Below are 13,540 nucleotides of genomic sequence, written 5' to 3'. Positions count from 1 at the left end.
CGTAGCACGTGGGCCGCTAATCTTTGGAAGCGGAACAATGTCTGAGGGAGACACTCCGAATGAATGGTTCAGGTTCGCTGGACTCTCGTCCTTTTCGCCATCATCACGTTCGGTCTTTGCACGATGACGACCGGAACTCGTTCTCGGAGATGAAATGGGATCGTCTTCTTCGCGAACCTCGTGCAACTCCTTAGCAGCTAGCGGATCAACACGACGACTACCCGAACTCGTTCCCACGGATGGAGCAGGTTCATCCTTTTCGCCAACGACATGGAGCTCATCAGGAGCGGGCTGATCTGACACCAAAGAAGGTGCAAACAACGACTCGTCGAACAAGTGATCATTGAAGGGATAAATTCCGGTGCTGGAGAATCCGTGTGTGGCGTTTTCCGTCGTTGCAGCTCTGATGAAGGCTTTTTTGGTGAGTTCCGCCAAATCATACACGTTGACAATGTGATGTATATCCGTGTGCAACAGATCATCAACCGCTTGCTCGTAATAGGTCTCGAACGGCCCCATGAACGTTACGTCCAGAGGTTGTAGCCGGTGCGAGCAGTGCGACGGAAGGATCAGCACAGTGACGTGGTTGTCACGAGCCTTTTCTACGAACGCGAGATTCTTGTGGGACGAGTGGCCATCGATGATCAATAGAACCGGATTTGTTTCCGATGGTCGGACGTGTTCTAAAAAATGGTCAAACCATGTGTTGAAAACTGGATCCGTCATATAACCGGATGGTTTGTTTGCAAATCCGGTTCCATGGAACGCACCGTTTTTCAGTGAATCGTGGAATCGTGCCCGAGGGAAAATCATGAACGGTGGCAAGTGCTGGCCTGATGCTGACATGCACATCATGACCGTTGTAGTCTCGCCCCGGTCAGCAGAAACAATGCCTCCAACTTGCTTCTTCCCCTTCTTCGCCGCAACCTTCTTCTTCTTCCTGAGTGGAACCTGTTCGATATTATTTTGCAATAGAACAATATAGCCAGATGGAAAATAATCAGAAACTTACGGTGTTAATCGGAGTTTCGTCAGCGTTGCACTATGGTACATTGGGTGGCCAAGTTTCAAAAAAGTGACCTTCTCCAAATATTTTTTGGTATTTTTTTCTCGAAAGTAAACATTCTAACTAAGAAAAATCCAAATTTTCAAAGCTGTAGGGTAGGGTAGTCATCAATGAGACACTTTTGGTTTTCAACTTTCAATGATTTTTCTAATTTTTTCATCAGCATGTTTTAATGAGCTTTTAGTTGCATTATCTTTCTTTTAATGTGTTTTAACATTGTCCAAAATATGAGACCGATCTGACGTCTACAGCCAGAGTTATTCAACTGTCTCATTGTAGACGCACTTGGCAGGAACAATGAGACAGCTGGGGAACAATGAGACACTCTACGAAAATCAAAATTTTTCTAGCAAAACATCATGTTTTTGTATTGTTCCATTGCAGATGACTTGCCTTGAACATTTTAGAGCAATTTTGCCAACATGAAACTTTTATTAACAATAGTTACACTAAAAAGTATTTAAATTTTGTAAAATCCATATATTAATACCAAATAACTTTGTATTTTTTGTTAAATGAAGTTTAAACTCTATAAATATGCCAAAAATCACTTTTAATTCATGTTTTGAAAGATTTCCATCGATTTTGAAAAGTTTATTGAAGAAAAATCAAAGTGTCTCATTGTTACGCATGGGCTGAAATGAGTGGGGAACAATGAGACAGCCCTGGATTCTGGGTATATTCTAAATTTTGGCCAAATCTAATGAAAGGACATTGTAGCCCAACTTAATCCCTATGGAACGTCGAAAGAAATTTGAAGAAATATAAGTTTTGGTGTAAATGGCAGCCTACGAGAGAAAAAGTATTTTTTGTCCATAATTTACTTTTACACCCCAGAATCAAACATTTATGAATAACTTGTCAAGGGAGCGTCCATAACCAAAGCTACTATTATGGCAGATGTGTATCCAGTAGACACACCTTTCCCCCAAATATGAGCCTGATTGGTTGAAACTACGACTTGTGAGAGCCATTTTATCATTGTTCCCCGTGTCTCATTGATGACTACTCTACCCTAAGTTTGTTCGTTACGGAGATACGCAAGCTGAAAGTCAAAAAATGGAGTAAAAAACTAGCGTTTTTCGTAAAAAAGGCTGATTGTTTAATTTTAACATAGCTCAGCCATTTTAAATATTTTATTAGGACAATTCTTGACTTTTTTTTGATAAGGTCCTATAAACAAATGTAAACATTGAGTGTATCCCTTTCACACCTTATGTCAAAGTCCATCGGAGTAAGCGGGATACACTCAATGTTTACATTTGTTTATAGGACCTTATCAAAAAAAAGTCAAGAATTATACATCATTGGAAAGGTAATGATATAAGCTTTTCAACTATTGACAGATAAAATGTTATTTCCAAACTAAAAACTGAAGTTTTCATCGTATAACTGGAGCATTTTTTTGACAAAACTTATTTTTTTATGTTTGTTAATCGAGTCCTTTTTTTGCTAACCGATGCTAAACATGAAACTAAGATCACTTAAAAGATTGGATCATAATCTAACATTGCTGAAATTTCCAGCCTGCGATTTTTTGCGTTTTCGGAGATATGCCATTTTGAACATTTACGTTTTATCAAAATTTGCTGCAATCTACATATGCGCCCGTTTATTTCACTTGCTTTGCTACCTACTTCGTGGGCATCGTCGCTTCAAAAATCAATACCTGGTTTCAAGAAGTTCGAAATGACTTTATTGGAATTTTCTGTTGCCTACATTTAAAATTGAGTACCTTAGTCAAAATAAGGTATTCGTACCGAAGTTTCTCAAGCGAAATTGGAGAATCTCAGTTTGATACCGAAAAAGTATTCAGCAAAATATTGACATAGCATGATGAATTTCTGCGATCAATCCATGAAACTGATCCACATTTAAGTTCTATGTTGGTTAGTACAAAACATCATAAAAAGTACCTTTAACATATCCTGAAGCCGTCAGAAACTCTATAATCAAATGAATTTTCATGAACAAGAACATCAGGATTAGTAAGAATATGTTTTGTTTTTTTATCGTTTTACTTCATAATTAATATTTTGAATAAAATTAATTTTTCTGTTATTTGATTTAACAATTCAAATTTTCGCAATTTATGCCCGTAAAGGGTAGGTGGGGCGTGGGGGTGGGTCTCAAGTTATATGGCATGGACTCACAAAAAGAAACACACAGCAGTAAATAATAAATATTTGACTTTAAATGGATTTATTACGCTTAACAAAATTTTGTTGGAGGGGAGGAGAAGAGGGGGGGGGGGGGTGAAAGAAAGTGAAGGGAGGGGTTGTGTCCTTAAAGTGGGGATGTATTAGCTTATCCATAATTTAATAATATAAACTTGCAATACAATATATACGCAATTCTTTTGCACTTGCAAATGTATGAAAAGACTATTTATTATAAACAATCAACTATTGAAAAACATGAAAAGTCATAAAAATCGACGTATATCATTTCAATACCATACAATTACCCAAATTTGTATGAAAAAAACATTTAAAAAGCAAAAAAATAATTTGGCCGCCTGTTTGTATGGAGATGGCCCATAGTGCGTTGTACATCTGGGATGGTTTGAACTTGTACTTAGTTTGAACTTCCTTCAGCAGTTTGTAGAACGTGCCAACTGCAATTTTATTAAAACCACGAGCACGTGCCACGGAAGTTGGCTCCGGTTTACGGAAAGAAACGCTAGAATTTCGTTTCAGAAATCCTTCGAGCCAATCTCTTCCAGCTGCACGCTATGCTTGAGAAAACGGATGTTTAAGGTTGTTCCGCTCTGCCAGCTCAAATGCAAGCACCCTGACGTCCTTGGGTGTCAGACCGTAGAAGCGGCTCTCGAGATCCAGGAGATGGTTCACGAGTTCGGCTTCTTGTTCCGCTGTGAAGACCGGAGGCTTTGGTCCAAGTTTCTGCTTAACGGGCTCTTTCGCCGTCAAATTTCGGCGCAGTGTAGTTCGAGGGATTCCGTACTTCACGGAAGCCTCATTTACCGAGTCACCCTGAGTGACAGCGGAGACAGCCAGCGCCAACTCTTCCTCCGACCATTGTTGCCGCGTGGTCTTACGATGGTAATTCCTCGGCATCTGGAATTATTTGTTCTATCAAGTTCTATAAGTTTTTTTTTTGTTCCAAGTTGGGGTGGCCGTCTTGCCCCGTCAAGAGCTGGCCGTCTTGCCCCAAATAGTATTTTTTTATTGAAACCGTTTTTAAAAAGAAATTAATCAATGAATCTCCCGGTTTTGATGGTTGCTTTTAGACTTAAGTTTTATTGCTCGTTATGCTATTGTTTACATCTGTTATGCTGCGCCGAGATGACAGATCTCGCGTAGCAGTGGTGCTGGTTTTGGGGTTTGTGTATGTCTGTACAATTTGTGTCGTTTTGTCTGTAGGTATTTACATGTTTGGTGTAGGGTTTACAAGTTGGTATGTTGTGTGTTTGTGTGTTTGCATGTAATTTGTGTGTGTTTTACTGGTGGGTTAGGTAACTAGGGTAAGTACACTTATGGTACGTTCGTTTGAAGAGCCGGTGCGGCACTGAGTGCCGCACTCGTCGGTGTCAGTTTTGGTTCAATCGAACGTCATTTGTCAGTGCGCTTGGAACTCGCATGAAACTGAAAAAATATCGAGTGCGGCACTAGAGTTTCAGTTCCAAGATGGCGGCGAAACTCGTGCGGAACTAGTGCGAGTTTCTTCAAACAAACACTTAGACAGCTCTGAGTGCGGCACTCAGTGTGGCACTAGCCATCAAACGAACGTACCATTACTTATTATTGTCTATGGTTAGTTGTCAGGGTTGCAAAACATCAAATTTCAAATTTTTTTTCATTAACTTATTTTTATTAGGTCCTTTTCGGTGCTGGGACCTGGTTAGGACCGAGTCGGCTTTTGTAATTACATTTTACTTAAAGCTAAGAGTAATTACAGAGGATCTTGTGTGTAAATGTTAGTGGGAGGGGAGCCGATGACCCGCGGCCTACTCGGGGTATCAAATTTCATTACAAAACAGTCACTTGGTATTTAACAGAAGCTTTATGCGACATCAACATACTATTCTATCCGCCATTCGCCATTCATGGGAAAAATCCGTAAAGCTTATGGACCCAGCATAGCGTTCCTCTGCAAACATTCATCAACCAAAAAGACACATTAACCCATTCTTGGCTCGAAAAGAATCGATATTTCGCTAACACGTGAAACGTGACTTTCGTCCAAAATAAGCTCTTAAAACCTTGCGACTCATTGTCGAAAAACACGTTAAGCTCTACAGCAGACGTCATTCACCACGTTGATATCGAGACTTCTGTGCTGATTGACCTGCAGCCGATTCGTTGAAGAGTTCACGTAACCCCCCTCCCTCGTTCATAACTGCCAACGATTTACTTTATTACAACCAATTTTCGCGTGCTGTTGTCGCGTAATCCTCACAAGAAAACGATGTTTTCTTCTCCCATCGCACTGATTTAATCGCATCGTTGTCCCATTTGTGATTGCCCGACCGGCTTCCCTCAAATGGGACAAACATGCCATCAACACAGAGCGCAAATAAATTGAATCTCCACTCACGCAAAGCTTGTTTTCCGTTCTGTCTCTTCATTTCAGACTGGTGAAAAACAACCACCCAACCAATATCCCCTGGCCAGTGAGTAATCGGTGTCACCAGGTGATAGACAGACCACGGAACGATGCCATGTCCCGAAGAAGCACCGCAGTGAATTCCGTGGATGGACGACGGGACGAGTTTCGAAGACAATCATTGGAACATTCGCAACCTAACCGTGAGACAGCTCAATAACCCTCACTCACTCGATCGGGAGGACCTCACCTCGGGTGAACAATTGGGGTGGCAATTTTTCAGATAACCTCCCACCTCCTCCGACCCGTCTTTTGTTTCTTCACGGGAAGCTGTTTTATTGCGTCGAGAAACAACCCTTCGCTCTAGTGTTGGTTTTTCTAGGTGCCATAGTGTCGAAGAATCAGCCGAAAGGAACCACCACACAGAACAGCTTCTTCAATAGGAGCAGCAAAAAAAAAGGAAACGGGTTCAGAAAACAAACGTGACTGAATTGCGAGGGAATGGATAAAAATGATCCGACATTTATGTGACGTAAAATTGAAAACCCGATCGATTGGTCTGGCTGGAGGTGTGTGACTATGAAAAATTCGAGATAAACTCTTGCGAGTTACTGCTCACTACGAGACGCGCTAGCAAGGAAATAGATAGGATTTAAATTGATTCAGTTTTATTCAATTGTTTTATTTTTGATGCGGATTTTGAAAAAAAAAAACCACTCGGCCAATTTTTTGAAAATTGCACATTGCCCCCACTGTGCATTGGGTTAAAAGATACTGAAATTATACTCAATGGGTCAAAACAAGTCAACCACCAGTGTAACTTCGTCGCCGTCGTGCTAACTTGTCGCACGTGCATTTTGGGCCAAATTGAGTTAAGGACGCCATTTTGTGCAGCTCACAATGCCTTACCTTTTGACCTTCACAGATCCCCAATATTCGATTTCAATCCTGAGATATTCAATGAAAACCAAAAAAGCTCCGAAATTTTTTGTCACTTTTCATATGAAAGTAGTTTCAATCTTGTCGTGCAATCTTGTCACTCCCTGAAAATTGATGTATGTGCGACAACTGGCCAAAGGGATTTAAGGTTAGAACGCGTTTGACACAGGAACGACCTTGACTACCGTAAACATTTGTAATTATAACTCGGGACTCCAGCAACCAACTTCAACCAAACTTCGGGACAATGCACAGAATGGTCAGCCAACCAAAACGTGTTTGTTATTGTTTACATTGCGTGCTCTAGTTTTTTTTTTATTCAAGGTCAAACATTAAAACGTGTTTTTCTCGGAACGTCGAAATGGCGGGTACGACAAGATAGCACGACAGCGTCGACTTGTTCTTGGGAAAAGTATTGATATGCCAAATTATTGGAAGAAATGCTTTTCAAACGTCGAACTACTTTACGATCGGCAACCACAAAAAAAATGTCAGGTAAATTTTATTGAGATCATTTCATCCCATCATCCCAACATAGAATTAAGTTTCAATGATATGAATCTCTACAAAAGTATGAAATCCTTTTTAGTAAATTAAAATCGCACTGTAAAATGATTAATGGGTCCATTAAATTGCAAAATAGGCCGTTGCAAATATTTTTGAAGTTTATGTCCTCGACTCTGACCAAAGTCGGTGGGGGTGGGGTGATTAAGGGTCACTAGATCGATAAAGTTGGTGAAATAAATTGTTTCATACAAAAACGTCTTCTTTAATTCTCTACAAACTCGGACTCGATTTTTTTTTTTCGAAATTTTACAAATGAATCTCACATTTGACAATGATCAATCCATCCTTTTGGAGGAATTTAAAAATTTTTGCTTTTCCCCGTAATTGTTTTTTGTCGAACATACCAAAACTGTTAATCTCGATCTTGCAAAGTTATTAACGATTTAAAAAAGTATTTATTTGTATGAGAAATGTTTTCCCCCTGCTTCCGGCTCGGTTATCAAAGGGTTAATCTCAATCGATTTCGCTCAAAATTTCATTTCTTCATCATAAAAATTAATCATAAATAGACATCATAAATAGTAGCCTGTCCCATTTTGAGGTCATGTCGAGGAATTTCAGGTGCTCACTTCTTAAATGATAGATTATGATGTTAGGAACAATGTTTTCTTAGACAAGAAAAAATAATAAAATACTTTCTCGCACCCCCTAGTCGATTTACTGAAAAAAGTCACTTTTTTGAACAAAATTTCTTAAATCACTTGGAATCAATACAAAAACTGATTCGATCTGGTGAGTATTATCTCCAAACGATAGGTTTTTGTCCATAGATTAAGATGCACTATCAATATTGGACCAAAACCCAAGTTTTTGGACTCTCCCAGGCGGATTAATGTCGAAAAAATCGCATTTTTTCGGAACTTTTTTCAGAAAGGCTCATTTAATTTAGGGTTGCCTATTTTTCCCAGTAAACCCAATACATGCAGCTTGTAGGAAATTTCATGGCGATCATTTTTCCCTCTGAGAAAATGCTCTTTCGACACTCCAGAGCCGAGATATTTGAGTTTTAGTGAGAAAAAAAGTGCCAATTTTCAAAATTTCTCAGAATTCAGAAGCAAGGCCTACTAATTACACGATGTTGCAAGCATGTGTCGCAAAGGTCAGGGTATGCTTTCTTATAATAATTTTGGCCGCTGAATCCGAATCTGAAATCAAATTTCGTGTAAACAGTGACGTTTTTCAGCTACACCCTTTTGGAATGTTATTTGCGTGATTAAATCGCTGCAATTCAAATAGCTTGCAAGTTCGGTCATACTTTTCTCGGTTTTCGTTCTCACATTTTTTTACTCACAGATCTTTAAATGTTTTTATGTTTTGATTATCTTAAGCAATTCGAAAAATCGCATATTGTTATTTGGTGGGGGCTTAGGGACTATCCATAAACCACGTGGACATTTTTTTTTAAATCGCAGACCCCCTCCCCCCAATTTCCATACAAAACAAATCTTTTTGATATGGAGCGTGGAAAATCGCTGAACACCACCACCACCTCCCCCCCCCCCCCCTCTCTCTATCAAAGTGTCCACATGGTTTATGAATGGTCTCGTAGAGAAAACAAAAAATTCTGAAGCATTTTTGATGGTTGCTAGATATATTCTTTATGAAAAATGTTCTAAAATGTCTTCTAGAACTTATTTAATGCAATTTTCCAAACAAATTTATCCAAATGCAGTCACTTCTCCTAAAATTTTCTCTGGTAATCTTTTTCCATATTAGCTTAAGCCGCCGCCAAATAAAAATATGTGATTTCCGAATTGCTAAACACATTATTAAAACATAATCAGAACGTAAAAAACATTACAAATAAAGAGTTCTGTGAGTAAAATAACAATCAAAGTGGTACGAAAACCGAGAAAAGTATGACCGAACTTGCAGGCTATTTGAATTGCAGCGATTTAATCACGCAAATAACATTCCAAAAAGGTGTAGCTGAAATATATCACTGTTTACACGAAATTTGATTTCAGATTCGGATTCAGCGGCCAAAATTACTATAAGAAAGCATACCCTGACCTTTGCGACACATGCTTGCAACATCGTGTAATTAGTAGGCCTTGCTTCTGAATTCTGAGAAATTTTGAAAATTGGCACTTTTTTTCTCACTAAAACTCAAATATCTCGGCTCTGGAGTGTCGAAATAGCATTTTCTCAGAGGGAAAAATGTTCGCCATGAAATTTCCTACAAGCTGCATGTATTGGGTTTACTGGGAAAAATAGGCAACCCTAAATTAAATGAGCATTTCTGAAAAAAGTTTCGAAAAAATGCGATTTTTTCGACATTAATCCGCCTGGGAGAGTCCAAAAACTTGGGTTTTGGTCCAATATTGATAGTGCATCTTAATCTATGGACAAAAACCTATCGTTTGAAGATAATACTCACCAGATCGAATCAGTTTTTGTATTGATTCCAAGCGATTTTAGAAATTTTGTTCAAAAAAGTGACTTTTTTCAGTAAATCGACTAGGGGGTGCGAGAAAGTATTTTATTATTTTTTCTTGTCTAAGAAAACATTGTTCCTAACATCATAATCTATCATTTAAGACGTGAGCACCTGAAATTCCTCGACATGACCTCAAAATGGGACAGGCTAATAAATAGTCATTAATTTCCACCAATAAATAATGTCGTATTTTTAACGGACCATATACTGCACTGTATACTGTGCATCGGAATTTCACAAAAAAAAATGGAAAAAAAAATCATCGATTCCAAATGTTTAATGAACCATTTTATCGAATAACAAAAATAAAAGTTTTGGGTAATTCTCTACCAACTCACACGAAATCGGGAAAAGTTGCCCCGACCCCTCTTCGATTTGCGTGACTCCGTTTTTTGATTTCCGAGGTCCGTTTTTTGATATATCGTGATGGAGGGGCGGTACGACCCCTTCTATTTTTCAACACGTGAAAAAAGAGGTGTTTTTCAATAATTTGCAGCCTCAAACGGTGATGAGATAGAAATTTGGTGTCAAAGGGACTTTTATGTAAAATTAGACGCCCGATTGGATGGCGTACTCAGAATTCCGAAAAAACGTATTTTCATCGAAAAAAAAAACACTTAAAAAGTTTTAAAAAATATGCCATTTTCCGTTACTCAACTGTTAAAATGTTTGGAACATGTAATTTTTTCATTTAGAACAAAATTTTTCATTTTAAAATTTCGTCTTTTTTTAACTTTGCAGGGTTATTTTTCGGAGTGTAACAATGTTCTACAATGTTGTAGAACAGACAATTACAAAAACTTTGATATATAAACATATGAAGTTTGCTCATGAACATCACGAGTTATCGCGATTTTACGAAAAAAAAGTTTTCAAAAAGTTGGTCATCGTTGACGAAACAGACATGGACGACGAAACAAAGAGAAACGTAAAAAGTAACTTTCTCAAAACTTTTTTTTCGTAAAATCGCGATGATTCGTGATGTTTATAAGCAACCCCCTTATGTTTATATATCAAAATATTTGTAATTGTCTGCTCAACAATTTTGTAGAACATTGTTTCACTCTAAAAAATAACCCTGCAAAGTTAGAAAAAAACACGAAATTTTCAAATGAACATTTTTGTTCTTAATGAAAAATTGGCCCTTCTGGGTCAATGTAGATTCGAAAAGTACATAAAATTTCCCTTAAAATAACATATTCAAAAAAAAAATTACAGTTGAGTAACGGAAAATGGCAGAGTTTTTAAAACTTTTTCAGTGTTTATTCCGATGAAAAATACGTTTTTTGGAATTCTGAGTACGCTATCAAATCGGGCGTCTAATTTTACATAAAAGTCCCAAATTTCTATCTCATCACCGTTTCAGGCTGCAAATTATTGAAAAACACCTCTTTTTTCGCGTGTTCAAAAATTGAAGGGGTCGTACCGCCCCTCCGTCACGAGTTATCAAAAAACGGATCTCGGATTCGTGATCAGGGACAAAAGTTACCCCTTAGAACAAAGTTTCATGCAAATCGAAGAGGGGTCGGGGCAACTGCTGTGTGAGTTGGTGGAGACCTTTTAAAATTTATTCCAAATCAGTAGTGTACAATCAATTTAACTTGATTTTATCAAGAAAACTTCAATTTTTATCACTGATTTCTGTTTGCCCCTCTGATCCCTTTGAAAAAAAAAAATTAAGTGGTAAGACAAATACATGAAATAAAATTTGCAATTTCGCAAAACAATGAATTCGAAAAACATTAGTTCAAAGAAATTTAAACATATTTCAGTCCAAACTCAATTATCCAAAGGTTTGCAAGGGACTTCGGATAATGCAATCATAGAAAAAAATTATCGTTTTCTTTTTTTTTGTTACTTTTATATCCAATTTAAGTTCTGCGGCATTATTTTAATCAAATTTGAGTGGTTGATTGCCTAATAAATAACAAAACCCATATTTTTTGTATTTCATTCTCGCTGTTTTGGCCGCCATATTGGATTAAACTATTCTAAGACACTTTCGAGTAGTTTACTGCCCATGTTCAAGCTGAGAAAAAACGCATGGCAAGTTTCTCCCACATGTGAGGCAACGTGTTAAGTTTTCACAAAAAAACTGGATTTTCTCCTGATTTCTTGAACAAAGTACTGAAAGAGCAAACGATTTTGAACCAAACTACATTATTAACTCAAAAGTGATGACAATGCATATGGGACATTAATGCGATCAGGAGCAGTTCAGGGGTCATACTAAAGGTCGACACTCAAAAATAAGACAACGAAACAATGCACGTAAACGAACAATCTCTGGAACGGCTTAACCAATTTTAGAGCACCACGTTTCAAAATTAATTTTTGTCCCTGATCACGATTCCAAGCTCCATTTTTTCATATCTGATATTTCCAATTTTTGAAAGATGCATCAAACCGGGTGTCCAATTTTACATAAAAGTCCCATTGGCACCAATTTTCGAAACCATCACCATTTCAGGCTGCAAATTACTGAAAAACGCGTCTTTTTCGAATGTCCAAGAAAGAAAGGGGTCGTACCGCCCCTCTGTCACGAGCTATCGAAAAATGAAGCTTGGAATCGTGATCAGGGACACAGATTATCCCTTAGGACAAAGTTTGAAATAAAGTGAAGTGGGGTTGGGGCAACTTTTTCAGATTTCGTATGAGTTGGTCGATGATTACCCAAATAAATGTGAACATAGATGGACAATTTAATGATGTTGATGTAGTATAGTATATTTTCCAGATCGATTAAAATCAAATTTGCTGAAAATCAAAAAAATAATTTGTTAAACATTTACACATACAATTATTTAAATTTTCACAATGTTTGCTTTCCATAATCCCGCGTGGCCCCAGCAACGGTTGACATCTTTTCGTATATTTTCGAATTTTCCGAAATGCGATCCGATCCAGCCTCTCGCCAACAACATCGACTGCGAAAATGGCTTTGACAACGATGTGCAAAATTCTTGCGAAAATGGCTCCGCCGTAGCAAAATAAATCAGCCCCAGAAGAATGGGCTTGTTTTTTTTTCTTTCCTCCCCTATAAGCAGTATTTCTGCGAATGCTTTGCGATGTGATATTTTTCCACAACATGAATGTGATACGGGAAATGTGAGTGGCTGATGCCGTTGATGTTGTTGTTTTCGTTGAGGCTCGAAAGTCAGATGGCAGAAATTGTCATTGCTAAAAGGATCTTCTTGCTGGCTTCTGTTGTTTGCTGATGTTTGTGTGTCTCGCACAGAATGATTTTTTTTCCCAGGATGAGCCGACACGCGATAATTCATCGTGTGATGCGAACAAACTGATTGAGATGCATGGCTGCGACCATTCTTAGTGTATTCGAAGTGAATGATTTATATGGAAATTTTTAACACAATGTCTAATTTTGTGCAGTAAATCTTTGTATGCTTACAAAAAACGCGTAAAGAGTCAGAAGACATTTGAGTTTCTGAAAAAAAAAGTTATAAAATATTTTGAAAATTTGGTTCAGTTCTTAGGTATACACAGCTAAAAAAGTAGTAATCCAACTACGTGTAAAAGGCCTGGGTGTAAAATAAATATTGCATTATTTTATGCAATTTTATGTGATTTTACACCCTGAAATATGTAGCCCATCAGTATGGGAAACCTACTTGACCGAAATGTCAAGCTCATATATGCGTTTATCCTTACAGCTTTACATCGGTCTGATGGCCGAGTGGGCTAAGGCGCCAGTCCTTACTGATGGTGCTGGGTTTGAATCCCGACGATTGCAACTTTTTTTTGTGTCTGCAAAAAAATTACATGCAGTGTGTAAAATTAAGTGTTTATTTTGACGAAGGTGATGTGCATGCTTTTGCGTGCGATTTTACCATCGGATTTTTTGCTGTGTAGATTCAGATTCAGCGGGAAAAATAACATGAAAAACCACACAGTTGATCATTTTTTGAATTTATGTTAAGTGGTCCCATACACTTTTCTAATCT

General features: G+C 37.9%; 1 protein-coding gene across 2 annotated transcripts in view; it reads left to right on the top strand.

Moving 5' to 3' along the window:
* LOC120419349 (hemicentin-1-like) overlaps positions 1–13,540 on the top strand; it is a 134,236-nt gene that overhangs the window by 47,468 nt on the left and 73,228 nt on the right. The window contains exon 2 of one of the 2 annotated variants that reach the window (XM_039582020.2): positions 5,660–5,699. The gene's annotated coding sequence lies outside the window, so the exon portion shown is untranslated. Of the gene's footprint in view, positions 1–5,659; positions 5,721–13,540 lie in introns of both variants that reach the window. The other variant, XM_052710085.1, reaches the window with a different exon arrangement.

Source organism: Culex pipiens, chromosome 3 (assembly GCF_016801865.2).
Source record: "Culex pipiens pallens isolate TS chromosome 3, TS_CPP_V2, whole genome shotgun sequence".
NCBI lineage: Eukaryota > Metazoa > Arthropoda > Insecta > Diptera > Culicidae > Culex > Culex pipiens.
Note: the sequence above shows the minus strand (reverse complement) of the source record. Positions and strands in the feature narration are given on the sequence as shown.